Raw genomic sequence first — 26,175 nt, forward strand, 5'->3', positions numbered from 1 at the left:
AGCACCCCTGTACCTTTCCCTCTCCTGGCTGGTCTCACCCTGTGCTTAAAGCCCACTCAGACTCCATGAGCAAACCGACCCCTCTGGGGCCACATGGTGTGTGTGTGTGCAGCTCCTCCAGGCTCTCCTTCCCACGCCCAGGGAAAGTGTGACACCCCCCCAGTCTCCACCTCCCAGGGCACTGTCCTCCTCCAACCAATGGCAGCGGGCAGGAAGAACTCCCCCATCCCCAAGGGGTCCCTCGCCCCATGAATTAAAAGAGCTGATATAGCCAGCGGCTCCTGGCTGTCCCCTTCCCAGTGCCCTCTGTGCTGTTTTGGGCGTAGGGGCATCTCGGATCAGGTTACAGAGCGTTGGCCTGTATATCTCAGCCTGGCTAAGTCAATACATTGCACTAGTGTGGGGGAAGGGGTGTGTGTAATGTCCGGTGGGGTCTCCATGGGATCTCTTCCCTGAGGCAGTGACTGCTCAGTGTGGTTCCTGTTCCTGGGTGAACTGGGCTCTCCCCAGATGGGGGCCTGCTCACCCTTCTCCATCCAGCAGCTGCTCAGCTCCTCCCACACAGGCCAGCTCTGGGCTTTGGCTGTGGTGGGAGGAATCAGTGAGAACTACCACATAGAGCCGCCCCCCACACGGCAGCTCCACCCGTAGTGCAGCCTGTGGCTGTCACGCCAGGCCAGGCAGGGCTCAGACTCGGCTGTTGCATTGGAACACTGGGTTTATTGAGGACACGGGCACGGCTGACAGCGTCGTCACTGGAACGGCCTGACCCAGGGCTCCTGTCGTGTGGCCAGGGGGTGTCTCACCAGGGAAGAACTTTCCCTTCCCAGCTCACGAAGGCCCCATTGTCCTTCTCAGAGAGCGTCGCGAGCACGTTCAGGATCCCTTGGACACTTGCATCCACTGTCAGTGGGGCCTGCATGGGGCAAAGGAGAATGAGGGGGAGGAACTTGCCCTGGGGATGGCCAAGGACACCATGTGCCCAGGGGAAAGATCAGGATCGGCTCCAGGGCTGGCCCAGGGGAAGGTGTCTAGAGTCTTGCAACCAGACTGGAACCTGACGGGACACAACTACAGGTGTCAGACTTGGGTCAGGTGGAGTCTGAAAACAACCTGACACACTCTGACTGGGGTCTGGGGTCTCTCATTACCTTCTTCTGCCGTAGGATTGGTGAGGTGGTGGCTGCATTTCTGTGCTCCTGCTGGCCACCACCGCCTCACTGCGCTATGCATGCTGTGGAGCGAGTGTGCTGATTACTGATTACTGGCAGCCCCTCTCTCCCGGCAGCACACACTGCACAGCGAGGCGGTGGTGGCTGGCATGAGCAGGGCATGCTGATCCCACGGGCGTGAGGCAGCTGGAGATGGGGGGCTGGCATGGGGCGTGTGAAGGGGAAGCCCCCACCAGGCCGAGCCCCAAGGACAAGGTGGCAGAAGTGATATAGACAGAAATTCAGGGGCAGTGTCAGGTTCAGATTGGATCTGGTTTGAAAACAACCTGACATTCTTGGATTGGTTCGGGTCTAGCTGGGCTTAAAATCGGGCCCAAACTATCAGATCTGGCCTGGTGCAGGTCCAGGCCGCTAGGTGCCCATGGGTGAGGCCAGGATCTCCATGGGGCCAGCCAAAACCATGAGAGGCCAACCCAGGTCACTGTCCCCTGATGCTGGGTGGGGAGTTGGGGCAGGATCCCCATGCAGATTCCTGCATACAGATGCCCATGATGACCAGGTCCCACCTCCCCCAGCGCCCCATAGCAGCAGCTCTGCTGACATTTGCTTTGTGAAGCCAGGAGCCAGAGGAACGAAGGAAGTAGCAAGAGGGGGTCAATGCTCAGGACACAGTGCTGAATCCCCAGGAGGTGGGATCTGATGACAGGCTCATTGCGACAGTTTTCTTCCATACAGGTCAAAAGTGGAGGGGGCGACAGGTTACTGCGTAACCATTCCCCCTACGATGAACATCTCCCCATGACATGAAGCGATGATCGGCCTCTGCCAGCGAGGTACCTACCTTGGGGGAGAGTGAGCTCCCCATGTCAGTCTGCACCCAGCCAGGATGGACAGTGATGCTCAGGATCCCGTCTCCTCCATACCCCAAGGATTGGCACTTGGTGAGCATGTTCAGAGCAGCCTGTGGGCAAGACATCATGAGCAGAGACAACAGTATGTGGGGATGGGGAATGAGCCCTACAGGAAATGACCCCAGATCCTGAGGGAAGGGAAAGGAGAGACAGCCAAGCGGCTGAGGACCCTGGTGTGAGCTGCAGTCTCTGATGCTCGATGGGGACAACAAGGTCCTCTCAGGGGCATGGCCATGGGGAAGGGGATGTAGCTGCACTTCGATCATCCACAGCTACTACATAGCTTCAGGGGGGCTGTGACAACTGAGTACAAGTTAGAGCAGTGCTGAGGCTGCTCTAGGTTTTGCATGATCATTGGGTGGCAGAGGGAAGTGTAAATGTGGCATCGATTCTCCTTTGTTTTCCCCCAAAGGTTTCACCAGGGGCAGAAGAGGATCTGCTCCCCTCCATTTAAACCTAGTGACGGTCTCTCAACTGGGTGTATTTGCCCCTAGGAAGGGCTATAATTAATAGCTCCGTAGTGGCCCTCCCCTGTCTCTGCCAAGACTGGCTAGTGTAGGGCTGAGGGGCCCCATGCGCCTCCCAGTGTGGGGATTTCCCTGATGGGATACACACGATGGAAGGTTCCTCACTGAGGGGAAATCCCGGAGCTGACCTGAATTCCAGGCAGCTGAACAACAGCTGGTCCCACCTGGCACAGCAGTGGAAGCTAGAAGGGCTGGGCAGGAGGGCGGGGAACATGGGGAAAGCACTGAGTGACACTGAGCATGTCCTGTATCTTGCTGCAGCGATAGGCGATAGCTTGGCCCAAATGCCAGATAAAGACATTCTGGATGGAGCCAGCCTCGCTGGACATGTTGACAATGGCTGCCTTGCTACAGCTCAGCCCTTTCTGGTTGCTTCCCTGGGCAGCCTTCTTCAGCAAGGGCAGGAACGCCTGGGCAATGGGGAGAAAAGATCACTCCCAGGTTAGCTTAGGAGAAAGGAGCCCGGGTTGTGAGGCAGTGGCACCGGAACAGAGAACGCCAAGGGGCGTGGCCCTGCCACTTTTGAAAGTGGACAGGTCTGGCTCATCCACTTTTTGCCATGGACCCAATCCCCTGCTCTTCCTCTTCTCCCTCAGGTCCTGCCCTCTGGCCCGACTGGAAGCTGGAGCCTGGCCGGGTAAGAGTGGACTGGGGAGTGATGGACCCTCCACCTGCCTGTAGCAGGGAGAGGCAAGAACTGCCATAGGTCTCTGTCCATACCCTGCAGCTCCTCACGCTCCTCCTGTGGCTAGGCGCAGCTGCGGTGTGTGCTCCTGCAGAGACCCTGAGGTCTGTCACCCCACCGCTGGCACCCAGGAGTTCGAGGTATGTGTCCCTGCCTGTGAGTGCTGGGAATGGGGCTGCTGTAGGGGACAAGAGAATAAGGCCCACTGGGATGCGAGGAGGTGCTGGGAAGCAGAAAGACAGTCCCTCAGGGAGGTAGGGCTGTGCCCAGCTGAAACTGGGATGAAGACTGGATAACTGGAACGTCCGGTCGAAAAGGGACCCTGGCGGTTCCGGTCGGCACTGGCGACTGGGCCATTAAAAGTCCAGTCGGCAGCACAGTGGGGGCCTGGAGGGCTCCCTGCTTCTGCACAGCTGCCAGCAGTGGCTACCAGGTTCCTGCAACCCCTAGGCACCTGGGCAGCCAGGGAGACTCCATGAACTGCCCCTGCCCAAATGACAACTCCACAACTCCCACTGGGTGGGAACCATGACCAATGGGAGCTGTGGGGTTGATGCCTGGGGCGCCAAGCTTCACTGGGAAAAGGAGGCCCCAAGGTATCATTCATACCATGACAAATAACACAGGTTACTGGAGACCTGCCAGTGCCAGTGTCTAGTTCCCAGCCCAGAAGCCAGAGGGGCTGCACCAAAGTGGGCAGGTCGAGGAGCTGCCTGGCATGGACGCTCTACCTGGTGTCAGGGGCGAGGCGCTGGGCAGAGACATTACAGGGGAGAGGTGCTCGATTATTGGCCCGATGTCCTTGGCAGCCAGCTGTAGCCAGGCAGAGAGCGGCTCTAACCCCACAGACTGCCGGACAGGAGCCGAGCTGCACTGGACAGAGAATGGTTCTCCCCAGCCTTGCCAGCCCCTCCTTCATCGGCAGGTCTCCAGGGAGCCAGAGCAGCCTTGCCCGTAGCTCCCGCTCTCACTTCAGCCCCTTGGCTCTGCTGTAGTACTGAGCCCGGGCTCTGCTCTCCATACACTTAGGGCTGCCCCGGTTCCCCTGCAGCAGCTGCTATTTCAGTTTGCTCTCTAGAGGCGTCTCTGGGCCCGTCCCTTCCATTCGCTGGCTCCCTGCAGCCCGCTTTGTCTGGCAGACTCTTTCAGCAGGAAGTTTGAAACCAGCTTCCTGACCACTTGGCTCCTGCTGCTCTCTGGGTGCTGAGCTGCCCTGATCTCACCTGCCACGGTCCTGGCACCAGCACAGCCCCGGCATTGGGAGTCCAGTCTTTCCGCTCTGCTGGGAATAGGGGGGTTAGTGCTTGCCCAGCTTTCAGGCTGGCTAAATGGCACAAAACCAGCCTGTGGAGCCCAGGCCAGGCCAGGCAGGGCCAGGCACGGCTGTCACATTAGAACAGTGGGTTTATTGAGGACACATGCATGGCTGACAGCACAGTCAATGGAACGGCCTGGCCCAGGGCTCCTGTTTCATGGCCAGGGGGCGTCTCACCAGGGAAGAACTTTCCCTTCCCAGCTCACAAAGGCCCCGTTCTCCTTGGAGAGTGTGGGGATCCCTCAGACACTCACATCCACCGTCAGTGGGGCCTGCACAGGGCAAAGTGAGGGGAAGGAGCCTGGTGGGAGGGAAGAAAAGAGCACCCACAGGGTCAGCTTAGGAGAAAGGAACCTGTGAGAGGGTGACAGGTCCACTAAGGGGAACTGGGCCCAGCCCCATCTCTGGCTGATCAGCTGCAGCTGCGGGGCAGAGATCAGACAGTTTGGAGATCCCCTGCAGGGGTGTAATCAGGAAGGCCAAAGCACAACTGCAGTTGCTGCTAGCAAGGGATGTGAAGGGTAACAGGAAGGGGTTCTACAGGTATGTTAGCAACAAGAAGAAGGTCAGGGAAAGTGTGGGACCCTTAATGAATGAGGGAGGCAAGCTGGAGGATGTGGAAAAAGCTGAAGTACTCAATGCTTCACAGACGAGGTCAGCTCCCAGACTGCTGCACTGGGCAGCACAATATGGGGAGGAGGTGAGCAGCCCTCAGTGTTGAAAGAACAGGTAAAGGTCTGTTTAGAAAAGCTGGACGTGCACAAGTCCATGGGGACGGGTCTAATGCATCCGAGGGTGCTAAGGGAGTTGGCTGATGTGATTGCAGAGCCATTGGCTATTATCTCTGAAAATTCGTGGTGCTGGGGAGAGGTCCTGCAGAATTGGAAAATGGCAAATATAGTGTCCATCTTTAAAAAAGGGAAGAAGGAGAATCTGGGGAAGTACAGTCTCTCCTCAGTCCCTGGAAAAATCAAGGAGCAGGTCCTCAAGGAACCCATTTTGAAGCTTTTGGAGGAGAGGAAGGTGATCAGGAACAGACAACATGGATTCACCAAGGGCAGGTCATGCCTAACCTACCTGATTGCCTTCTATGAGGAGATAACTGGCTCTGCGGATATAGGGAAAGTGGTGGACATGATGTACCTTGACTTTAGCAAAGCTTTTGATACAGTCTCCCACGGTATTATTGCCAGCAAGCTAAAAAAGTATGGATTTGGATTAATGGAATATAAGGTGGATAGAAAGCTGGCTAGATCGTCGGGCTCAATGGGTAGTGATCAATGGCTCCATGTCTAGTTGGCAGCCGGTATCAAGCAGAGTGCCCCAGGAGTTGGTCCCGGGCCTGGTTTTGTTCAATATCTTCATTAATGATCTGGATGATGGGACGGCTGGGGCACATGACTTGTGAGGAAAGGCTGAGGGAACTGGGTTTATTTAGTCTGCAGAAGAGAAGAGTGAGGGGGGGATTTGATAGCAGCCTTCAACTACTTGAAGGGGGGTTCCAGAAAGAATTGAGCTCAGCTGTTCTCAGTGGTGGCAGATGACAGAACAAGGAGTAATGGTCTCAAGTTGCAGTGGGGGAGGTTTTGGTTGGATAATAGGAAAAACTATTTCATAATGAGGGTGGTGAAGCACTGGAATGGGTCAACTAGGGAGGTGGTGGAATCTCTATCCTTAGAGGTTTTTAAGGTCAGGCTTGACAAAGCCCTGGCTGGGATGTGATTTAGTTGGGGTTGGTCCTGCTTTGAGGAGGGGATGGGACTAAATACCCTCCTGAGATCTCTTCCAACCCTAATATTCTATGATTCTATGGTCCTCACAGGAGCCTTCCTGAGCATGAGAAAGCCAGGAGGGGGCAGGCTCCGGGAGGGGAAAGCAGCCGGTTCATGTGTGACACAGGGTCGGTGCAGTGCTGCTGGGAGCAGGCTGGGAAGGAGAAGAAAGCACAGAGGGTTGGCTGGAGGCCCAGGCACGTGAGCTGTGGACAGGAGCCCTGTAGGGGTAGCCAGGTCCCTGCAGCAGACCCTGGGCTGGGGAAAAGGCCACAAGTGAGAAGCTGAACTTGTGTTAAATGGTTTGATTTGGAAGGGAAGGGAATGGAGCACAAGGACCTCAGAGCAGCCAGTCCTGGCCATTCTGCCCCATGGACCCAAATGTGACATACACCCCCGCTTTCATACCTCTACACCCCTTATGACAGCCAAGGAGAGTCAGTGCCGGGGGAGCGCCATTGCCGAGTCTCCTCTCACCCCGTTCCAGCCAAGGGCTGGCTAGACCAGCTGCCACTTCGGCTACACAAACCCTGCCTGCTACACTGCCTCTAACAGCCCCATCAGCTGGGCCTCTCCAGCCTGACAGCCTGGGCGTCTCTGCCTCACACTGCCCTATGCTCCGGACACGGGTTCCTTTCTTCCCCTGCCTCTCACCCATGGAACTGAGGACGAGCTCCCAAGGGGACGGGAGCAGAGATTCAGAGTGAGTCCCAAGAGCTGTCCCTGCAGCTGAGACAGGTTCTTGGCTTGCCCTGGCCATCCCCTGGCCCAGTCAGCCACCACTGCTGGGGAGTGATAGGGAAAGGAGCTGGTGCGCTGCAGCTCAGCACACACTGCACTCACTTCACAGCAAAGTTAGCCTGTCCTGTGAATCACACCTAAGGGAGGCTGGGCTGCTGCTGGGAAGGAAAAGGTAGAGGGAGAAGGGACCAGAGATGCTGAGGCACATGAGACAAGGCATGGCATGTTTGTAGAAATTTTGGGGGTGCCCAGAACCCACCAATGCCCAAACTCTGCCCCCCCAAAGTCCGCCCCCAACCTGCCCAAGGCTCTGGGAGAGAGTTTGGGTGAGGGAGGAGGTCTGGGGTGCAGGTCCTAGGCTGGGGCAGGGGATTGAGGTGCAGGCTCTGGGAGGGAGTTTGGGGATGGGAGGAGTGCAGAGGGATGGGGTGCAGGCGTGAAGGCTGTGGCTGCAGATGAGGGGTTTGGGGTGTGGGAGGGGCTCAGACTAAGAGGAGGAGTGTGGGGGGCGAGGGCTCTGGCTGGGACTGGGGGTAAGGTGTTTGGGGTGCTAGAGGGGCTCAGGGTTTGGAAGATAGTTGAGGATGCGGTGGGGGTGAAAGCTCTGGCTGGGGTGTGGGCTCTGGGGTGGGGCAGAGCTGGGGATGAGTTTGGGGTGCAGGCAGGCTGCTCCGGGACATGGGCCAGAGAAGAGGACTCCCCCAGCCCTTTCCCTGCCAGCAGCAGCAAGCTCTGGGGGAGGATCCCCCCTTCCCTGCCCTCCCCCAGGAGCACACAGTCACTGTAGCCTCACTGGGGGTGAGGGATGGGGCTGCCTCCTTGCATGGGGCAGGAGCGGTGATTGCAGGCGGGGTGGGGGCTGTGCTGGTGGAGTGTCCTGCTGGAAAAGGGAAGCGTCTGAGGGGGAAGGGCAGGCTCAGAGTCAGTCTGCCCTGGCAGTGGACATGGGGGCGCTAGGACCCTGCCGCAGCAGTTGCTGCAGGGAGGCAACATGCAGCTGCACAGGGAAGAGACAGTCAGTGATGCTCTGCTCTGGGCCAGAAAGGGTGTCAGGGGCAGCAAGTCGGGGCCATGAGACACTCGGGGGAGACATGGGGGGGCCACAGGTGTGGGGGGACACCCGGCCCCACATATTGCTGGAACTGGGCCCCTGGCTCTGAATATTGCTGGGGCCCGGGCACCACATGGGTATGGAACTCGCTGCCTATGCCTGAGACTGAAGCTAACCAGCGAGAGATGCAGTTTGCACAGGAGGGGCCCTTCACCCGAAAACCCCCTTTCCATCATGCTGGCTAACGATTCCACTAGGGACTATTTGTCACAGAGAAAGGATACACTGGAAACCATCACCACCTCATCCCGCGGGAGCCTGAATTTCTGCTGGAAAAGTTCCCTGGGCCCCTGAGTGAGACAGGCGCCTGGGGGTGTTGCAGGCACAGAGACTGCCCGAGGCAAGCACCAGTGTTTTGTGCCCGGAGTGCTTAGCGCCAATAAACACACCAGGGTGGAGAAGCAAAACACAAGTTTATTTGAGCTTAAAGAGGTGCTGGGAGACTTGGCACGCCTTAGATTCAGCACACCTAATACAAGCAGTTTACCTTTTTATACTTTACTTTTAGCTAAGCTTGTCCCTTTTTTTTTTTTCCTCTTTTTTTCCTCGTAGCAGTTACATTAAGCAGTTACACTAAACAGTTAATTAAAGCTGGAGACTACAAGTCTGTCTTGTTAGGTCCACTCCTTTGAATTACGACCTTGTCCTTTTTTTTTTGTGAACCGTTATTTCCTTTTTCTTGGCCAAAAGTATGCAGGCCTCATTAGTTTTGCCTTATACTGGTTTGAGCTGTATGGCAACTGATAACGGATGAAGCACCTGGCCTTTTTTATTTATTGGCCTGTTAGGTCAATTAGAGTTTAAACATGGAGGAACTTTTGCTCATCTGAGGCCTAAACAGGGAGATTCCATATCCTTATTGCCTTTTACCCTTTAAGTTACTTAGGGTTATGCTATGTGACACCAACAATTCCCTCCTTTGAGAATAATTAACAAGCTTTTAGCTGAGTTTTTTTATACTTTGCGGACAAGATATGATTAAATGCCATGGAGCTGAGGTAACTAATAAGAGGGTACATTGGGAGTTCTAGGGTACGGGGGGCACAAGGCTTACGGAGGAGCATTTTAAAACAAGCAATTAGGATGAGGGTGACCAGGCACAGCATTACCCCCGTGAGGAGGAGCCGCATGAGGCCCCCTCCTATTCCTCCCAGGTTGGGCAACGAACTTTAGAGGAAGTTAAAAGTGACAGGTTTTCTTTCTTGGGCCTTTTACTGCTTTAAAGCTTGTTTTGCCGACAGGATGTGTTTGTTAATGTCCTGTGCATTTTCTGGGACATAAGTACAGCATTTATTTTTAATAAGGGCACACACTTTGCGCTGTGAAGCCAGAACATAATTTAGGGCCTGGCGGTTTTGCAGGGCCAGCAGTCGGAGCTGATAAAGCTTAGAGCTGATGCCTTTTTTTATAGTCAGGGTGTTATTGGCAAACTTCGTGAGGAACACAGAAAGCCTCTGGTAGAGTTGGGCCAGTTGTTCCACCCCATATGATGGAAGGAGGATCATACCAAGCCTGTTTTCCTTACTAATGGGCTTTGGGGTGGCGTACAGCGACCTGCGCCGTCTGGGGCGGCCATACGGGGCTTGGGCCAGGACCCGCAACGGAGGGGCAAGGAATTTCAGGTAACAGCTTTCATACCACTTATGAGGGAGCCACTTATAGGCGTTTTGACCACATATGTGATAGAGCAGGCCATTGCCCAATAAGCCATTATATTCCTGAGCCATTTGTGCAGTTTTTGCAGGGGTTCAATATGCAAACCCATTTTCAGAGTTCTGTTCGGAGCTGTTATAAACTGGAATGGGCACATTAGTGGTCGGGGTTAAATAATATTGACAGGTGCTGTTACCTGCAAACCATGTGTGGTTGGCCGTCCTATTTTGCACACGACAGAGAAGGCCAGGGGGAACGGCACAAAGCCTGATGGGCTGAGGGATAACAGCGCTGTTCCAGATGGGCTTCCAAGGATAATTGGTGAGGCTAAACTGGGCTTCCTTGGAACAGTTTGTGGCTAGAGTAGGCCATTCAGGGGCAATTCTTGGGATGAGTGGGGGATATTGAGAGCCATTAATGCTTTGCCATACCTGGCAAATATTCGACCAATTTTGGAGAACTGCTTTTTATGGCAATCCTGCCGCATGGTGCGGGATTTGGGAGCATATTCAGCAGTTAGAAAGGTTAAACTTTTGGGCAAAGGCAATTTTTAAGGCTTTATAGGTGTTTGTTTTCAGGTTAATGAGATTTTTTTTTTACCCCGCATGGGCTGGGAGGGAAGCGGGGACTAACAAGAAAAGTGCTCCCATGGCAAAAAGTAACATTATGGCAGACTTTGGACCTGGACCCATACCAAGTAGGTGACCTTAGGGCCTAACAACTACAATTTTTCAAATATTTATAAAATAACAATTACTAATAGCAGGCAAATTAAGAACAGGAGGGACCAGGCCAACAAGTTAGGCCGGCCCTTTGAAAACAAACATAACCAGGTTTTAGGGTTTTTTCGGGGAAGGGAATCAGGGCACCCAAAGGGGAAACACTGCATTTATTATTTTGTACCGGTAGGGTGGAAATAATAGCGGGGCTGCTCACGAACCTGTACCCAGGTGGGACCCACAGGAGGTAAGCAGGGTGATAAGAACCCGTGAACCCTTTGGCTGGGGCCCCTGTGTACTGTGTGTACCAGTACGTGCACTGCCCACCGCTGGTGAAAAGAGCAATATTGTGGTCGACAAATAGGAGGATGTGAGACCACACTAAAGGGCTTTTACGCATATAAGGGCCTAAGAGATTGGAGAGGGTGAGGCTTGGCCCTTATGTCATTTAAACAACAGTTTAAGTTCCAGATTGTTGCTGGCAGTTTTTGGTGCTGGCTGGACGGTCCACTGCTCAGGAGCTGGCATTTTTTTTAGTTTCGAGCGGTGGATTTAGTTTTTATGTCCCTTAACCTTGGCCGCTGTGTGGGAGGTCAGCAGGACGGTGGGGTTTTTTTTACTTTTTTTGGAGAGGCTTGTTTTTTCAGGTATGAACGAGGACGGAGTTACCTGGCTGCAGGGAGTGGATAGGTTTGTTCAGTGGGAGAGGCTGCAAATTTTTGGTGTACCTGTGAAGAGAACAGAGAACAGCAGACAGAGAGCACGTACTGAGACATAAAGGCCTTTTGACACTCATCAGTCCACTTAACGGCATTTGGCTGGGTCTTTTTGGTCAGGTCGGTCAGTGGGGCAGCGATTTGGCTGTAGTGTGGTACAAATCGCCTGTAGTACCCGGCCAAGCCTAAGAAGGATTGGACCTGTTTCTTGGACTTTGGGACAGGCCACTTTTGGATAGCATCCACCTTGGCCTGTAGGGGGTTTATGGTTCCTCGACCCACCTGGTGCCCCAGGTAAGTCACTCTGTTTTGGCCTATTTGACACTTTTTGGCCTTAACAGTTAGTTCTGCCTGCCTGATGCGCTCAAAGACCTTTTCCAGGTGTAGTAGGTGTTCGGGCCAGGAGTCTGAAAAAATGGCCACATCATCGAGGTAGGCAACTGCAAATTCTCCCAGTCCAGCTAGTAGACCATCTACCAGCCTCTGGAAGGTGGCGGGTGCATTTCGAAGGCCGAAAGGAAGGACATTGAATTCATACACCCCCGCATGGGTGACGAATGCTGACCTCTCCTTGGCAGGTTCATCTAGCGGTACTTGCCAGTACCCCTTGGTTAAGTCTATTGTAGAGATGAACTGGGCACGTCCCAACTTTTCCAATAGCTCATCGGTACGTGGCATTGGATAGTTGTCCGGACGAGTTACAGCATTTAGCTTACGGTAGTCCACGCAAAAGCGTATTTCCCCATCTGGTTTGGGTACCAGAACCACTGGAGATGCCCATGCACTGGTAGATGAGCGGATTATACCCATCTGTAGCATGTTCTGGATCTCCCGTTCTATAGCAGCTTGGGCATGAGGAGACACTCGGTAGGGTGGGGTTCTGATTGGGTGAGCATTACCTGTATCAATGGAGTGGTATGCCCGTTCAGTCCGTCCTGGGGTGGCTGAGAACAATGGGGCGAAGCTAGTGCACAGCTCCTTGATTTGTTGCCGCTGCAGACGTTCCAGGGTGGTTGAGAGGTTCACCTCTTCCACGCCACCGTCTTTTTTCCCGTCGTAGTAGACACCGTCAGGCCACTCAGCATCATCTCCCTGGACTGTAAACTGACAAACCTGTAAGTCTCTGGAATAGAAAGGCTTGAGAGAATTAACATGGTACACTTTAGGCTTTAGTGAGGAATTGGGAAATGCTATGAGGTAGTTTACAGCTCCCAGGCGCTCTTGGACCGTGAATGGCCCTTCCCATGATGCTTCCATCTTATGGGTCTGTTGCGCCTTCAAGACCATAACCTGGTCTCCTACCTTGAAGGAACGTTCTTTGGCATGTCTGTCATACCAGGCCTTTTGCTCTTCCTGAGCATTCTTTAGGTTCTCTCTAGCAAGGGCTAAAGAGTGTCGGAGGGTGCTTTGTAGGTTGCTTACAAAGTCCAGAATGTTAGTTCCTGGAGAAGGCGTAAACCCCTCCCATTGCTGCTTCACCAACTGTAATGGCCCCTTAACCTCGTGACCATACACAAGTTCAAATGGTGAAAACCCTAAACTGGGATGCGGTACAGCCCTGTAGGCAAACAGCAACTGCTGCAACACTAGGTCCCAATTATTGGAGAATTCGTTGATGAATTTTCGTATCATGGCCCCCAAAGTTTCATTGAACCTTTCCACCAGGCCATTGGTTTGATGGTGGTACGGGGTGGCAACCAAGTGATTCACCCCATGAGTTTCCCACAGTTTTTCCATGGTCCCTGCCAGGAAATTAGACCCTGAATCTGTAAGGATGTCAGAGGGCCAACCTACCCTGGCAAAGATGTCTGTTAGGGCCAGGCACACAGTGTTAGCCCTGGTGTTGCCTAGAGCTACTGCTTCTGGCCATCGGGTAGCAAAGTCCACTAAAGTCAGTACGTACTGCTTTCCTCTGGGCGTCCTTTTTTGGAAAGGGCCCAGAATATCCACAGCTACTCGCTGAAATGGGACCTCAATTATGGGGAGTGGCTGGAGAGGGGCCTTGACCTGGTCTTGAGGCTTTCCCACTCTTTGGCATACCTCACAAGACCGGACATACTTGGCAACGTCCTTGCCCATCCCCTCCCAGTGGAAGGACTTCCCCAACCGGTCCTTGGTTCTGTTCACCCCAGCATGGCCACTGGGATGATCATGGGCTAAGCTTAAGAGCTTCCCCCGGTACTTAGTTGGAACCACCAACTGTTTTTGCGGCTGCCATTCTTCCCGGTGTCCACCAGAAAGAATTTCCTTGTATAAAAGTCCTTGGTCTATAACAAACCGGGATCGATTAGAAGAGCTGAGAGGCGGTGGGGTGCTCCGTGCCGCCGCCCAAGCTTTCTGAAGGCTGTCATCCGCTTCCTGCTCAGTCTGGAACTGTTCCCTTGAGGCTGGGGTCACCAGTTCTTCCTCAGACTGTGGACTTGGGCTTGGTCCCTCTGGAAGCGATGTAGGTGATGGGGTTGTTTCCGTTGCTGGTGAACCGCTCTCCGCTGGTGCACCTGAGGGTATTTCAGGCTCTGGCTGAGCCTTTTGGGTATGGCTGTCTGTTGCTTCTGCCAGTTTTGGCTCGCTGGCGCCCTCTGGCGTTGAGTTTGAAGATGGGGTTGCAATGGCTGGTGCTGGTTGCTGTTCCAGTTCCGGGCCTGCGACGGGAGGTGCTGTGGCCGTTTCAGTGGTTGGCATGGAATCCGGGTCTACTACCTCTGTCTGGGTCTCTGGTAACACAGACGGGGCCTCTGTGGACGGCTCAGGAACAGGAATGGGGCTGGAAGCTTGCCTGGTTTGGCTACGTGTAACCATTCCCACTCTCTTGGCCCGCCTCACCTGGTTGGCCAAGTCTTCCCCCAGTAGCATGGGGATAGGATAATTGTCATAGACTGCAAAAGTCCACATTCCTGACCAGCCTTTGTACTGGACAGGCAGTTGAGCTGTAGGCAAGTCTACAGCTTGTGACATGAAGGGGTAAATTGTAACTTTGGCCTTTGGGTTGATGAATTTGGGGTCAACGAAGGATTGGTGGATAGCTGACACTTGTGCCCCCGTGTCTCTCCACGCAGTAACCTTCTTTCAGCCCACTCTCAAATTTTCCCTTCGCTCCAAGGGTATTTGAGAGGCATCCGGGCCTGGGGATCTTTGGTGTGATGGTGGTGTAATGAATTGCACTCGCATGGTGTTCTTGGGACACTTGGCCTTGATATGTCCCAGTTCATTACACTTAAAGCATCTTTCATCTGATGGGTCACTGGGCCGAGGTGAGTTACTGGAGACTGGTGAGGTTGAAGGGTAGGGTATCTGTGGCTTTACTTGGGTGGTATGTGGGGTCTTTGGCTGTCCTCGGGTCTTTTTTCCCGTCGTAGTAGAAGATATCACACGGTACATACAAGATGGAAATCCCAAAGATATCGCTGAGGCGGGGGAGATTGGAGCCAAATGGATGGAACTGGCAGAAAGCAAGAAAGCTACTGTCAAGGGGAACGATTACCCCAGGGGGCACACAGACCATAAACCCTCGGTTGTAGGGTTTATGGTCTGTGTGCCCCCTGGGGTAATCGTTCCCCTTGACAGTAGCTTTCTTGCTTTCTGCCAGTTCCATCCATTTGGCTCCAATCTCCCCCGCCTCAGCGATATCTTTGGGATTTCCATCTTGTATGTACCGTGTGATATCTTCAGGAACACCATTCAAGAACTGCTCCATTTGTATGAGGAGGTTCAGTTCTTCCAAGGTTTGAATGTTGTTTCCTGTTATCCAGGCCTCATAGTTTTTTGCAATGTAGTAGGCGTGTTTGGGAAATGACACCTCTGGTTTCCACTTTTGGGTTCTGAAGCGCCGACGGGCATGATCTGGGGTTATTCCCATTCGGTATCTGGCCTTGGTTTGAAAAAGTTTATAGTCATTCATTTGCAGCTTAGGCATTTCAGCTGCCACCTCTGCTAAAGGTCCACTGAGCTGTGACCTCAATTCTACCATGTACTGGTCTTCGGGGATGTTGTACCCAAGACAGGCTCTTTCAAAATTTTCCAAGAAGGCCTCGGTGTCATCACCTGCCTTGTAGGTGGGAAATTTCCTGTGCTGTGGAGCAATATTTGGCGCCGGGTTGTTAGGGTTGGCTGGCACAGGCAGCCCAGCTTTTGCCAACTCCAGTTCATGTTTTCTCTGTTTTTCCTTCTCTTCATTCTCTTTTTGTTGTTTTTCCATTTCTTTTTGGTGTTTTTCCATTTCTCGGTGGTGGGCTGCCTCCTCTTCTTCTTGCTTCCTTCTGTGGGCCAACTCTTCTTCTGCTTGTTTCCTTCGGTAGGCTACCTCTTCTTCTTCTAGTTTTCTTTTGTGTGCTGCCTCTTGGGCTGCCTGTTCTCTTTGGAAGGCTGCCAGTTTCATGCTTTCTTCCTTTTCTTTCATCTCCATCTCTCGCCTGTGTTCAGCTTCTTTGATTTGTTCTTCGGCCTCAATTTTTGCCTTAGAAGTCATGGTTCCTGTTTTCTTGTGTTGGGGTGCCCTCCGGTGTTTATCTTCTGAACTGCAGGCTCTGTTCCCTCCTGAAGTCTGCCTAGCAACAGTGCTTTTTTCCCTTTCTCTCTCTAGCTAATGTTCAATGAAGGGAAACCAGAAAAACCACTTTATTTGCATGCATATAAGTGCTGGTACTTGCCTCCTAATGGGAGGGCTATTGCATGACAAAAGACCCTTAACAGTTTGGTAATGGCTTCTTGCTTAACATGCAAGCCACAAACTGCCAGAGAGAGCAGAGAAAAAAAAAATTCTCTCTGGTTCTCTTTTAAAACCAACTGTTTCTCTCTGCTAAAAAGCCCTTAGCAGAGAAAAGAAAAATATAATATTCCTACTGGCTTCTGGATTCTGTCTACATCCCACCTGCTGCCACTCATATCATAACCTTAGTCCCAGATTTGGACCTTAGCGTCCAAAATATGGGGGTTAGCATGAAAACCTCCAAGCTTAGTTACCAGCTTGGACCTGGTACCTGCTGCCACCACCCAAAAAATTAGAGTGTTTTGGGGCACTCTGGTCCCTCTGAAAAACCTTTCCTGGGGACCCCAAGACCCAAATCCCTTGAGTCTCACAACAAAGGGAAATAATCCTTTTTCCCTTCCCCCCTCCAGGTGCTCCTGGAGAGATACACAGACACAAGCTCTGTGAAACTACCCAAAGTGACTTCCCCTCTCCGTTCCCAATCCTGGAAACCAAAAGTACTTTCCTATTCCCCCAGACGGAATGCAAAATCAGGCTAGCAATCCAACACACAGATCTCCCCTTGATTTCTTCCTCCCACCAATTCCCTGGTGAGTACAGACTCAATTTCCCTGAAGTAAAGAAAAACTCCAACCGGTCTTAAAAGAAAGCTTTATATAAAAAGAAAGAAAAATACATACAAATGTTCTCTCTGTATTAAGATGATATAACACAGGGTCAATTGCTTAAAAGAATATTGAATAAACAGCCTTATTCAAAAAGAATACAAATCAAAGCACTCCAGCACTTATATTCATGCAAATACCAAAGAAAAGAAACCATATAACTTACTATCTGATCTCTTTGTCCTTACACTTAGAAACAGAAGACTAGAAGGTAGAAACTGCTTCTCCAAAGCTCAGAGAAAGCAGGCAGGCAGACAAAAGACTTAGACACTCAATTCCCTCCACCCAAAGTTGAAAAAATCCGGTTTCCTGATTGGTCCTCTGGTCAGGTGCTTCAGGTGAAAGAGACATTAACCCTTAGCTATCTGTTTATGACAGGAGAGGCTGCAAATTTTTGGTGTACCTGTGAAGAGAACAGAGAACAGCAGACAGAGAGCACGTACTGAGACAAGAAACTACATTCTACTTCCCACTCCCCTAACAGAACCGGTGTACCATTTATAGGCCATGCCCTTCCAAACATAATGTCGAAGGGACTAAGCCCTAATCTACCCTTTGGGAGAGCACGGACACGGAGTAAAACAAGGGGCAGAGCATCAGGCCACCGAAGAGAGGCCTCCTGGCAGACCTTTGAGAGATGTTGCTTGACTGTCTGATTGGTGCGTTTTACTACTCCACTGGCCTGAGGTCGCCATGGAGTGTGGAGCTTCTAGGTGACCTGTAGGACATCCGAGATACTTTGAATGATTTTTGATGTGAAGTGTGGTTTATTGTCAGATTTTATTCACTGGGGAAGTCCAAATTGAGGAATGATTTTCTTGACAAACTTTAAAGCCACTGTTTCGGCAGTATTATTTTGGCATGGGAAGGCTTCGGGCCATCCGCTGAATCGGTTTACTAAGACGAGGAGGTATTTGTACCCTTGAGTAAGAGGGAACTTAGTAAAATCTATTTGCCAGACCAGTCCTGGGCCCGGGGTGGGTTCCAGAGTAGCAGGTGGCACTGAAAGTCCTGGTTTGGGATTGTTTTTTTGGCAGATTAAGCATTTGGCCTGTACCTGGGAGACCAGAGGTCTGAGTCCAGAGGTTAGGAAATATTTATTTACAAGCTGGGTCAGAGACACTTTGCCAGCGTGAGTGGTTTGATGTAGTCTTTGCAGCACTGGCCGCATTAGGCTTTTTGGTACGAGGATTTTTTTTTCCATGGAGTGAAGCCATTTCTTTTTTTTCCTGGAGCCCAAGTGTGTCGGCCAGGTTTCTTTCCTCGTGAGAGTGCTGAGGGGCTGGGCGCTCCCCTACCAATGGGATGAGGGCATGCATCTGGGCATTTTTAGTTTTCAGTGGTTCCAGGGTAGCAGCTTGCTTGGCCTCCCTATCCGCTCTGGCGTTGCCCCTGTTTACATCATGGTCTTCTTTTTGATGAGCCTTGCAGTGTATCACTGCTACCGCTGAGGGGAGCTGTACTGCTTCCAGAAGCTGGAGAATCTGGGGTCCATGCTTGACCAGAGAGCCCTGGGCGGTCAGCATTCCCCTCTGCTCCCACAGACCTGCATGAGCGTGTAGCACTCCAAAGGCATATCTGGAATCAGTGAAAATGTTAACTCTTTTCCCTTTTGACAGCTCAAGTGCGTGGGTTAAGGCTACTAGTTCAGCCAGCTGGGCTGATGTCCCGGCAGGCAAGCTTTCTGCTTCCACTGTCTCGTGGAGAGTTACAACAGCATAGCCCGCCCTCCTCTGTCCATTTGTAACAGTCGGTGTACCACTTAATTTGCATTTGGGAGTGGTTGATTTTTTAAGTTCAGGTGGCTGGAGTATTGGGCATTTATGACATCTAAACAGTCATGTTCCTGCTCCTCTGTTTCTGGCAGCAGGGTGGCTGAGTTAAGGGAGGGGCAAGCCTGCAGGGTGACTTTGGGGTTTTCCAAAAGGTTAGCCTGATACCGAGCCACCCGAGCCTGTGTGAGCCAGAGACCATCTTTGGCATCCAGCAGGGCTTGTACCATGTGGGGAGTATAGACCTGCACAGTTCCTTCCAAATTTAGCTTTTCAGCTTTTTTAAGGACTAGGGCAGTTGCAGCGACTGCTCATAGACACGCCGGCCACCCCTTGGCAGCCTGATCCAGTTGTTTGGAAAAGTAAGCCACGGGACGCTTCCAGGTGCCTAACAACTGAGTAAGCTCTCCCAGAGCCACTCCTTTCCTTTTATGCACATACAGCTGAAACGGTTTAAAGAGATTTGGTAGACCCAGGGCTGGGGCTCTTATTAGTTTTTCTTTTAGAATTTTAAATGCCCTGTTAGCTTCTGGGAACCAGTGAAAGGGGTTGTGGTTCGCTTCCTTAACACACTTGTACAGTGGTTTTGCCCACAGTCCGAATTCAGGGATTAATATCCTGCAGAAGCCTGCCATTTCCAGAAATGCCATGAGCCCTTTACGATTGTTTGGGACAGGCACTTGACAGATAGCCTTTTTTCTTTTGTTTGAAAGCTGACGCTCCCCCTGCCTTAGGTGAAATCCTAAGTACTGCACTTTTGTGAGAGCAATTTGAGCCTTGTTTTTTGCTACCCGATATTTCCGGAGTTCAACAAAGTTTAAAAGGCTCACAGTTGCTTTAAAGCACAGGTTGAGACCCACAGCAGCAATTAACAGGTTATTTACATATTGCAGGAGGAGAATTTTATTCTCATTGTTTCACTTTTTCAAGTTTTTAGCCAGGGCTTGACCGAAAAGGGTGGGGGAATTTTTCAACACCTGGGCTAGCACTGTCCAGCAGAGCTGCTTTTTAACCCTTTTTTTGTTCTCCCACTCGAAGGAGAAAATTTCCTGAGATGCAGTATTGACTGGAATTGTGAAGAAAGCGTCTTTTAAATTTAGAACTGAAAATGGGTGTACTGTCCCCCTACAGAGGCCAACAGTGTATAGGGGTTTGGGACCAGGGGGTGCAGAGTTTTAACTCGTTCATTAACTGCCCTTAGGTCCTGCACTAGCCGGTACCTGCCATCGGGCTTCTGCGCAGGCAGGATGGGGGTGTTTCAAGCTGACTGACATTTTTGAAGCACACCACACTGTAGAAAGCGGTTTATAGTTTCCTGCAGACCCTCTCTGGCTTTTCTTTTGATTGGATACTGCTTGATTTGCACCGGACCTTTCCCTGGCAGGAGCTGAACATTAATGGGGGTTTGATGGGTAGCCTTTCCTGGGACCCCTGATGCCCATACCAAGGGGTACACTTGGTCCTTTCACTGGCTTCACTTTGGGGCTTGCATAGCTGAAGGTTTAATTGCAAGGGCCATTACCCAGGCATTCTCGGGGGGTAAGGTAAGGGTTATTTTGTTTTGGGTAAAATGCAGGGTGGCTCCTAAGCGACAAAGCAGATCCCGTTCTAGCAGGGGTGTTGGGCAATCAGGGAGGTAGACCAGCTTGTGAGATATAGTTCTGTTTCCCAAGGCACATTCCACTGGGGCATACACTGGACACTCAGCTCCTTTTCCTGTAGCACCCACTACTGTGAGAGAATCTGCCACTGGCAGCTGAAGGGGTTGGTTTACAGCAGTTTGTGCTGCTCCAGAGTTTATTAGAAAGTTTATTTCTGAATTTTTTACCCGCATTTTTACTCGGGGTTTTGGGGACAGGATGGTCCGACTCCCCTGACACCCCTAGTCTTGATTTTTTGCTGCCATTATAGGGGTACTTTCCCTCTCGGGGCACTCATTTTTTTAGTGTTTTTTCTGTTTGCATATAGCACACTGGTTGCAACCCAGACTCCTTTCCTGCGAACCAGGGCGTTCACGCCCATGGCCTTTCATTCCCCAGCCCCTACCACCTTCCTGAAACCTTTTGCCACCAGCCTGTACTGCTGCAACCATTATTTTAACTTTTTTTTTTCTTTTTTAAGGCTATAAGCCTTATTGGCCGTTTTTAGAATTTGTGCCATGGTTATGCCCATTAAATCCTCCTTTTTTTGTAATTTTTTTTTTAATATTAGGGGCTGCACGGCTAGTAAAGATGCCCTTGACAATTGTCCTAAGTTGCCTGGTTATTGGGGTTTGCATTAGTATGTTGCTGGATTGTATTCCGAATATGCTGCAAAAAGGCAACTGGGCTTTTCTTTGACTCCTGCACGATTTTATAGGGCTTGGCCCAGTTATTGTGTTTAACCACTGAGTGCTGGAGACCATATAAAATTAAATTCTTATAGGAAGTGAGGAGGGTGAATTGCGGGTCAGTATTAGGGTTTTACCCGGGATCAGCCCCGGGAACCGCCACATCAGGATGGGGAGCATGTAGGTTATGCTTATGTTTTTGTTGTGCTTCCTCCCTTGCCTTAGCTATAACCTGATTCCGCTCTACTTTAGACAACAGGGTTCTTAGAAGGATTTGACAGTCATTTCAGTCAGGCTTGTGACTAGCTAGGCACCCCTTAAAAACTGAGATAAACTGGCTTGGGTTTGTTGAAAATTTCCCAGCCTGTGTTATAAAGGCTGCCAGTTCCACGGGGCTAAAAGGGACATGGTTGTAAACTTGCAGGATAGTAGCCTGTTCATCATCTCTCTCTGGCACGCATGCTAACCTGGCATTTGTAACTAATGGATAGAGTCCCACCAGGGGACACTTCCTGGGGCTTTAGGCACCTTTTCGTTATACGGTGGGGGTGTTACAGCCAAAGGGGACACTGAATCTGTTATTACAATCGGAGGGGAGTTCTGGGGAATACCAGTAGCAACTACCGGACCTGCCGGAGTCAGATTACACTTTTGCAAAAGATCTGATTTATTTTTTAACAACCTAAACAGCTGTGCATACATATGTTCGTTTTATTTACCCGTACGCTGACAAAACAAAAGTAACTGAAGGATTGTGTTGTAATTAGGAGATTTCTTTGGTGGCCACCTCTCCTGACCTTCCAGTTGATATTGAGGCCAGTCTACTGTACAGAATTTTTTAAATTTGCTTTTAGTTAGTGGATTTGATTTAAACACTTTTCAATTGGCTAGAATGCATTTTAAGGGTGTACACTGTGCCCTGCCTGTACTCTGTTTCTGCCCCATATCCTAGAGTGACACTGGGCGTTCCCAGGTTCTAACAGACAAAAGGAAAAAATCCAGACAACTGGACTGTTTTTACCTTATCGGAGGGACCGGTTTTGCACCATTGCCCGCAGCTGCTTCTCCACTGTCCGAGCGCGTTGCACCGTTGTGCCCTTCGGGGTAGATCAAACCGCGTCTTTGCCGAGGCCCCCGATGAAGTCACCGGTGCGCGCTGGGTGTCGGTCGTCGTCGCGATCCGTCGGCCGCTGAGAGGGGTCCAGGTAAGGCTGATTTTAGCCTCGATGCCCACCCAGGGACGCCAAAAACTGTTGCAGGCACAGAGGCTGCCCAAGGCAAGCAACAGCGGTTTGTGCCCGGAGTGCTTAGCGCCAATAAACACACCAGGGTGGAGAAGCAAAACACAAGTTTATTTGAGTTCAAAGCAGTGCTGGGAGACTTGGCATGCCTCAGATCCAGCACACCTAATACAAGCAGTTTACCTTTTTATACTTTACTTTTAGCTAAGCCCGTCCCTTCTTTCCTCCCTCCCCCTTTTCCCCCTCGTAGCAGTTACATCAAGGAGTTACACTAAACAGTTAATCAAAGCTGGAGACTACAGGTCTATCTTGTTAGGTCCACTCCTTTGAATTACAAGCTTGTCCTTTCTTTTTTGTGAAACGTTATCTTCTTTACCTCGGCCAAAAGTATGCAGGCCTTATTAGTTTTGCCTTATACTGGTTTGAGCTGTATGGCAACTGATAACGGATGTTGCACCTGGCCTTTTCTATTTATTGGCCTGTTAGGTCAATTAGAGTTTAAACATGGAGGGACTTTTGCTCATCTGAGGCCTAAACAGGGAGATTCCATATCCTTATTGCCTTTTACCTTTTAATTTACCTAGAGTAATACTTTGTGTCACCAACAGGGGGGCCCAGTGTGGCCGTTCTTATAACGTGCCTGGGTCTGTGCATCACATCGCTCTTCCCCTGGCTCTCTCGGGAGCGTCACAATACCTAGGCCACTTGTGGATCTGGGACTCTGGGCCCATTTCTCAGGTGGGATGGGCCCTGCCCCCACCCCAGGGCCCTGCCCGGATTGGCTCATTGATCCTGTAACCAGATCCCGTAACCCCAGTGCAGCTGGCGACCTGCCCTCTGTCAGGGCCCTTACCTGGCTCACCAGCAGGGGCCCTGTCACGTTGGTTGTGTACACCAGGGACATGTCCTCCGGTGTCTCAGACTCTAGTGTGCTCAGCTTTAACACTGCAGCGTTGTTTATCAACAGATTGAGCCCCGAGCCTTTCAGATGCTCCTCAACTCTGGTTCTTGCTGCCTTGATGCTGGCTGGGTCTGTAGCTTCTATAGAGACAGAGCAGGGGGTTCAGATGCATGATTCTTCCTCACTCATGTCACCCCATAGCACACCCCACTCCCAGGCACCAAGGGGCTTCTTCCAGCCGGAATGAGAGGTAGGAGAGGCGGTGGAAGTTGGGAGGAAAAGTTGCTGCTGGGTCCAGAGAAGTGGAGTTGTACTGGGGCAACAATAGGAAAGGATAATGAAAATTAAAAAATAATAATTATTAGTTATTTGGACAAACTTAGTAGTAGATTTAAAAACCCCAAATTTATTGTAATTAGTGAATACTTCAGATGTGTGTAGTTGATCTACATTAGACAAAGAACTGGAATGATCTAAAACTATTTTTGAATGCATTGTAGGTGAGAGAACTGATCAGCTGGATGTGTGAAGCTCCATCCCAGAGGCGGGACTGCATGACAGAGCTCCCCTGGTGTGATTGTCACACGGGGGACCTGGCATGTGGTGGTCCTGAGGCTTTCCCAGCCCACCCAGGTCTATCCGACCTCTGTAGGGCTCCCCACTCACACCCACCTTCTCTGGGGCTGAGTAAGGAGTCAGTGGGCTCCGAGTGATTATTGACTCTGGTCCTGTTCTCCCCACTGAGATCTGGAGGGCAGGGAACGGGGCTATGGAGGGGGACAGGGAACGGGGACCAACATAATCCAGAGAAGGGAACCTTAACTCTGGGTCCAGGGCAGGATACCCACCTAGCACAACGATCACCAGGTTTGGATGCCTGGACACCAAGTTCTTCAATTACTGGAAAAGAATAAAGTCAATGATTATTGAGGGAGTCGCCACCCCTGGGGATGGCCAGGCTGGGCAGAGTCCAGCTCCCTGCTGCTACCTGGGGCCAAGTCAGTATCTTATTGTGTTGACTCTGCAAAGCCCCCACGTGCAGCACCCAGCTCTGGCTTTCCGGGTCTGTAGGAGGCGTCTGTCTGTTTCCTGAGCATTTAAAACGCCATCATCTAACTCAGTGCGATCAAGTCAGGGACACAAACCACTTCCCTGTCAGTAACACACCTGTGCTCTCTGCCCTCTCCCTGCGTGCGCTCTGGGAGTCTGTGACGCCGGGGGCTGGACAGGGCACAGCAACTGCAAGGAGCAGCTGGGACATTGTGAATGAGGACCCTGGAGAGGAGCAGGGCACTGGGGGGCAGGAAGCAGGTTTAGGAATTATATGGGGATGGGGGGCAGGTGTGAGGCTGAGTAGTTCAGAAAACAGGGATGGGGTTTGGGGCAGCTCCCCTAAGATGGGGCAGTTGTGGGGAAGAGGAGTCCTCGCTCAGGAGCCAGGGGAAGGGAGTGTGGCAGTGTTGCCAGCTCTCGTGAACTGGTTGTGAGTGAGGGTTTCGGCGATGATACGAGAAGGAACTCTGGTTCTGCAGTTTCCCAGGGTGGGCATGTGGGCAGAGCTCAGTGCAAGAGCCTCGGGGCTGAGGACACAGAGCAGCCCTGCCTCTATGTAAGCATGGCCCTAGAGCAGACAGAGGGTCTGGGGCAGTGGCAGACAAGGGAGGGGGGAGTCAGGGAAGTGGTGCCGTGGAGGCTGAGCAGAGAAGTGCTGCTGCTGGGTCAGACAGCCATAGGAAATGGATGGCCGTTCCCCTGTGTGAGGGGGAAAGAGGCGGAAGATGGGGAGTGATGTTGCCATCGGAGCAGCCAGGGAATGCCGTGCATTTTGTGTGCATTAAAGATTGACTTTTCCACCTGAAATGATCCACGCACACATTGACAGAGGGATAGAGGGGAGTTACAAAGTCACAGGACAGACTAAAAAACTGATTTTCTAAAAAGTATCATGATTTTGGGGGTCGGACGCATGATTGTGTCTCTCCTGAGGCTGGCAGTACTGGGTATGTTTCCATCGCAATCACAACGTGTAGAAGCTGTACAAGCCGGCCAGGAGCCCCTGGGGAATTACTCAAGGGCTAGCCTGTGCTGCCGCATCCTCACTGCTCCGGGACTCGAGCTACCTCTGTGAAAGCTAGCTCGGGTGTAGCTACAACCCTCAGCCTGGATCCGTGTCTGCAGTCGCCTCCTCCCCTGGCACATTGCTCTCGGAGCTGAAGGCTTCTTCAGATTCTCCCCCCCTCCGCACCACCAGGTACAGCTAACTCCCTCTCACCTCGCCCCGTTCTCACCTGCGCTCGCTCTCCCTCCGGGTCCCGGCAGGTCGCAAAGACCCACTCGGGTGGGTTTGATTTCTCCAGAAACTGCTTGACGAGCTCCAGGCCGATTCCCCGATTGGCCCCAGTCACCAGAACGCTGCGGACATTAAAGCCAGCCATGGTCCTCGCCTGCCGGTGCCCCAGCTGTCAGGGCCTGTGCTCAGCGAGAGCTGGGCTAGTTGTGGCCCCCACGCCCCCTGCACCTGGGTTTTATAAAGCTAGGGCTTGGGAATGAGCTCTCTGCTGCCATCTAATGGAATGAGACAGATCTTATTTGTGTATTTGTTACCCATCATAGAATCCTAGAATATCAGGGTTGGAAGGGACCTCAGGAGGTGTCTAGTCCCACCTCATGCTCAAAGCAGGACCAATCCCCAACTAAATCATCCCAGCCAGGGCCTTGTCAAGCTAGGCCTTAAAAACCTCTACGGATGGAGATTTCACCACCTCCCTAGATAACCCATTCCAGTGATTCACCACCCTCCTAGTGAAATAGTATTTCCTTATATCCAACCTAGACCTCCCCCACTGAAATTTGAGACCATTTCTTCTTGTTCTGTCATCTGCCATCACTGAGAACAGCTGAGCTCTATCTTCTCTGGAACCCCCCTTCGGGTAGTTGAAAACAGCTATCAGATCCCCCCTCACTCTTCTCTTCTGCAGACTAAAGAAGCCCAGTTTCCTCAGCCTCTCCTCATAAGTCATATGCCTCAGCCCCCTAATCATTTTCCTTGCCCTCCGCTGGACTCTTGCCAATTTGTCCACATCCCTTCTGTAGTGAGGGGACCAAACCTGGACACAGTACTCCAGATGTGGCCTCACCAGTGTCAAATAGAGGGGAATAATCACTTCCCTCTATCTGCAGGCAATGCTCCTACTAATACACCGCAATATGCTGCTGGCCTTCTGGGCAACAAGGTCACAC

At 51.8% G+C, this 26,175-nt stretch overlaps 1 pseudogene; it reads right to left on the minus strand.

The window, feature by feature from the left end:
• Nucleotides 1-245: 245 nt before the first annotated feature.
• LOC127034050 (C-factor-like) lies at nt 246-25,459 on the minus strand (annotated as a pseudogene).
• Nucleotides 25,460-26,175: the final 716 nt, after the last annotated feature.

This window comes from Gopherus flavomarginatus, chromosome 14 (assembly GCF_025201925.1).
Source record: "Gopherus flavomarginatus isolate rGopFla2 chromosome 14, rGopFla2.mat.asm, whole genome shotgun sequence".
Lineage (NCBI taxonomy): Eukaryota > Metazoa > Chordata > Testudines > Testudinidae > Gopherus > Gopherus flavomarginatus.